The sequence below is a fragment of the Prionailurus bengalensis genome, chromosome A2, assembly GCF_016509475.1.
Source record: "Prionailurus bengalensis isolate Pbe53 chromosome A2, Fcat_Pben_1.1_paternal_pri, whole genome shotgun sequence".
In the NCBI taxonomy this organism is placed as follows: domain Eukaryota; kingdom Metazoa; phylum Chordata; class Mammalia; order Carnivora; family Felidae; genus Prionailurus; species Prionailurus bengalensis.
Genome location: NC_057348.1, coordinates 89,300,539 through 89,306,119, shown reverse-complemented (window position 1 = coordinate 89,306,119; position 5,581 = coordinate 89,300,539).

Sequence of the window (5,581 nt, the reverse complement as noted above, 5' to 3'; positions counted from 1 at the left end):
CCCAAAAAAAATAAGTAAACGTTGAAAAAAAAAAAGAAAGAAAAAATTATAAAAAAAAAAAAAAAGAAATATACAACGAAGACTCAAAGCACGTTACTTTGTGAGGTAACTCATAAATTGCGGGGCCCAGTTTTAAACTAAATCTCACATGGTTTCCTAGTAGAAGAAACAAACTTCCATTAAAAAAAAAAAAACTTCTACAGAGCAGTGGCATTTGGCTAGTGTATTCACTCCTTCTTAATCTCCTGCTGTTACTAACTCACCAAACTTTAAATAAAAAAAACAAGTTTTTTCAGCGTCAATATTTAAACTATTTTGCATGTATGGGGGGTGAAAATATGGATGCAAGCCAATTAAATTATGTTTACTGTTCCAAAAATTAAAAGTCATTTTAGTCCCTGCATTTAAGATTGGCATGTTAAAACAAATAATACGCTTTCAAGTGGTATAACTTTATGTGACTAGGCAATATTTTTAGGCTCAATGCCAAGAACAGTCCATATTTTATGACAGAAGGATTGTTACTATTTTAAACCCAGCATAGAACAAAATTCTTTGGGCAAAGAAAAATGGCCCTGCACTTTCAGAGTTGAGGACCGACATGGATAAAGAGAGATAGCACTCGGGGTGAAACTGAAATTGATAACCAGCCAACATTCCAAAAAAGGCAACAATTTCACAAGTCCAGCCATCAAATTCAGAACTAAGGGAAGTACTACTAAGATACAAACTGGAGACTCAAGAAACGTTGGAAAGATTTCGATATAGAAGATAAAAGATAGATCCGAGAGAGACTCCAAGTGGCTAGAGAAGATTTCCAAGAAGCCTCCTATGTAAAACATCAATAGGAGGGATGGGGATTGTTAAGAAACAATGAAATGTTTGTTCATAGGATTCATTATTAGTGGTTAAGTTTGGAGAGTAGTGGTACGTTGGGGAGAACAAGAACGTTTTAAATTTACTTCATAGTCGGTTATACAGTTTTAGAAATGATACTAATTGCTGTCAAAAAGTAAAGTATATGCCAAATTTTAAAGTCAAAAATTATTAATTTCTTTAACAAATATTAGTTGTACATCTGCTATATGCCAGGCACTGTGCAAGGTTCTGTTTTTCATAGATCCTACATGATAATCATAGTGGGAGGGGAATCCTAATGTTCTTGGGTTGGGTACCAAGGCAGTTTTAGGTACTTAAGGTTAAGAATCACAGAAAGAAATAGTCAGTGTTCTAGTGAGACTGGGATAGATATCAGAGAAAAATCATTAACCAGCTTAACGGGTATGAAAATGGGGGAGGGGTGGTAATGTTGAATTTTGAGTTGAATAGATTTGCTATAGATAGTGTTTTGTTTTAGAGAGTTACAAGAATTTACCAAGAATTAAATGAGACAAAGGAAAACAAAATCAAATTGTAAGTACAGAAAAATTCTCATTCCTGGTAAGTATAAAATCATCTGGCTGAATAAATGCCACATGCCAGAAGTAGCTCTAAAGGAGTAGTTTCTGTCTGACAAGACCTCGCCATGGTCCACTGTCAAGAATCCTTGGCTTTATGGTAATGTGTACCTTACCTGTTGTTTAACCCGACTTTGAGAAGGAAGCAAATTAAGCGGGTATGTATTTTGTCAAAGACACATCGTATCCAGGCTGCGTTAGAGCAGAAATTTACTAAATGCTTATCGACTGGGAGAAATATAGCACTATTATGTAAGAATTTCTATGACTCTGTGTAGATAGAGATCTTACTTTAAATAGGAGGAAAAACTCTAGCAAAAGAATTTAAAATGTTGCATATGATCACATAATCATACTGGATAAAACATGTTTTGATTCACAGAGAGTTTTACAGGCTGTGGATGTGTCTGGATTAAATAGTTTTGATTAAACAGGCAGCATTTAGTAGATATTTTCACAGGTGTAGGCAACAAGTATATAATTATGAGTGTTTCATAAACTTCTAATTACATTATAAATATAAATACCCCAAATCAGATGTTTAGAAACAGAATATTGATATGATAGATTACTATATAAGTATTTAAAATTATGTAATAACATTTTTGAACAAAATATAAGTAATTTCTACATATGTGAAGTAAAATAAATATAATTTAAAACAATATGTCGGGGTACCTGGGTGGCTCTGTCGGTTAAGTGTCCGACTTCAGCTCAGGTCATGATCTCATGGTTGGTGAGCTTGAGCCCCACATCAGGCTCTGTGCTGACAGCTTGGAGCCTGGAGCCTGCTTCAGATTCTGTGTCTCCCTCTCTCTCTCTCAACCTCCACAGCTCATGCTCGCACTTGTCTCTGTCAAAAATAAATAAACTTAAAAAAATTAAAATAGTGTGTCAGGGGGTTTTGTTAAGATAGTGGAGGAGTGGGGTGACTCTAAGTTTGCTTCCTCCCTGGAACACAGCTAAATAAATATCAAATTGTTCTGAACACCCAAGACATTGATTTAAGGACTGAGAGAACAAAGCTGTATGTACATCTACAAGCAGAAAAAGTGATCCCTTTGTGGAAGGTAGGAACTGCAGAGAGTTGATTCGGGGGAGAAAAGAGCAGTGGGCAATGCAAAGAGAAGGGAGATGTGACTGCGGAGGGAGGAGTGAGAGAGAAAGAAAGAGTGAAAAAAGAATAAAAATAAACATAGGGGATTACACAGGAAAAACTTCCCCAAAGCAACTGATTGGGAAAAGGAGATGGTTTAAATACTTTTTTTTTTTTTTTAATAAATTGCAAAGCACAGAGTCTGAAGTTCTGGAGGTCAGTGCCATGGCCAGCATTGCACCTGGAACTGCTCCAGTGGGGAAGGAAGGCAGAGACCCAATCTGAGCAGGGTGCTCTGAGGATCTCCTCGGTCCCACAGGAGAAGCTCTTCCCCTGCTTGGGGTGCATTTAGTAGAGGTGATACAGCCTCTCCGGGGGCAAAAGATCTGGTGGGTGCCATTGAGCTGCCCCATTCACCATCATAGGACCAAAGACGCTTGCTGAGGGCAGCAAACCCCTGTGCTGGCTGGAGGTTGTGATTTACCATAAGCTCCTAACCACTGCATGGCCAGTTGACCATTTTCTGGGACAAGCTGGCATCAGCTTCAGGATAGCAAGACCCTCTCCCAAAGGATCAGCACAAGACTATGTCTTGGTGAGGGGGGGGGGGTCTCTGAAGTTTAGAGTTCTGACACCCAGCCTTGCTTGAGATGAAACACAGGAGAGCTGTGCTGCTGGTCAAGTGGAGAGCTCTGACACAGGGTGCAGGTGGGAATCTGATGGTAGTCAGGGACACAGGAAGGAAGCCGGGGACACAGCTTGCTCATTTGTGAAGGCTTCCTGAAAACGGGCAGGCACAAGCTCCCTGTTCCAGAGATGAAAGAACAGGATGAAGCCATTATCACCCCTCACCCACCAGCAGTGACTGACCTCAGTGAGCTAAACAGTGCCACCAAGTGGAGACCAGAACCGCTACACCAAGCCTTGCTCCAGGCACCCTTCAGGTACATCCCTCCCTACTAGGGCAAGTTGGCCTGAGAATCAGTGCAACGGGTCCTTTCCCCAAAAGACTAGCACAAACACCTCACAGGCACCAAGTCTACTGATCACAGAGTGCTGCAGTTTCAGCTCTTGGGGAAATAGACTCTAGCTTCATTTTTATTTTTTAATTTTTTTTAATTTTTCATTTAATTTTTTTATTCATATATATATATACTGTTAGTTTTTTGGCACTCCCTTCTTTTAGCAAGCCTATCAAAAGACACCAGGATCGAGTTGGGGATATGTTTGTGTTTTTGTTGTTCTGGACAAAATCACAAGATGGAGGAATTCACTCCAATAGATAGAACAGGAAGTAGAAATTATGGTCAGGGATTTAATCAATATAGATATAAGTAAGATGTCTGAAACTAGAATTTAAAACAATGATAAGGGTAATAGTTGGGCTTGAAAAAAAAAGCATAGAAGATACCAGGGAATCCCTTCCTGCAGAGATAAAAGAACTAAAATATAGTCAGACTAAAATAAAAAATGCTATAGCCAAGATGCAAACCCAAATGGATACCATGATAGTGAGGACTGACAAAGCAGAGGAACAAATCAGTGACAGAGAAGATAAAATTACGGAAAATTATGAGCTGAAAAGAAGAGGGAAGGAAAGAAATTGGATCACAAAGGCAGAGACTTCTTAAAATGTAAAAACATTTGTATCATGGGAGTCCCAGAATATGATCAAAGACCAAAAAAAAAATAGTAGCAGAAAGTTTATTTGAGTAAATTATAGCTGAAAACTAACCTCCTACTGGGAAGTACATAGACATCGAAATCCAAGAGCACAGAGAACTCCCATTAAATTCAGCAAAAAACAGCCATCACCTAGACATATCATAGTTAAATTTACAAAATACAAAGACAAGGAAAGAATCCTGATAGCATCAGGGGGGAAAAAACCCTTAATCAATAAGGAAAGATAAATCAGATTCACAGCAGATCTGTCCATAGAAACTTGGCAGCCAAGAAGATAAAGCCTGGATATATCCAATGTAATGAATGGGAAAAATATGTAGCCAAAAATGCTTTATCAATCAAGCCTATCATTCAGAATAGAAGGAAAAGAAAAGAGTTTCCCAAACAAATAAAAACTAAAGGATTTTGTGACCACTAAACCAGCTATGCAAGAAATATTAAAGGGGACTCCTTGAGTGGGAGGAAAAAAGACCCAAAGCAACAAAGCCTGGGAAGAAACAAAGAAAATCACCAAAAATGCCAACTCTACAGGTAATACAATGACACTAAATTCATGTGTTTCAATAATCACTCTGATAATAAATGAACTTAGTATTCTAATCAAAAGACGAAGAATATCAGAATAGATAAAAAAAAAAAAAACAAGACCCATCTATAGGCTGCCCACAAGAGACTCATTTTAGACCTAAAGACACCTGCAAATTGAAAGTGAAGGAATGGAGCATCATTTGTCATGCTAATGGACATCAAAAGAAAGCTGGAGTAGCCATATTTAACATCAGACAAACTAGAAATACAAAAAGTCATAAGAGAATATTATGAAATATTATATGCTAACAAACTGGGTAATCTGGAGGAAATGGATAAATTCCTAAAAACTGCAAACTACCAAAAATCAAAGAGGAAAAAAAAAGAGAAAATTTGAACAGACCCATAACCAGCAAAGAATCAGCAATCAAAAACCTCCCAACAAACAACAGTCCAGGGCCAGATGGCTTCCCAAGGGGGATTCTACCAGACATTTAAACTGTTCCAAAAATAGAAATGGGAGTAAAACTTCCAAACTCATTCTCTGAGGCCAGGATTACCTTGATTCCAAAGTCAGGCAAAGACCCCACTAAAAAAGAATTACAGGCCAAGATCTCAGATGAACAATGATGAAAAACTTCACAACAAGATACTAGCAAATCAAACAGCAGGTTAAAACAATTAAAGCACATAGCAAAGTCAAACAGCACATTAAAACAATTATTCACCACGATCAAGTGGGATTTATTCCTGGGGTACAAGGGTGGTTCAGTATTTGCAAGTCAATCAGTGTGATACACCACATTAATTAAAG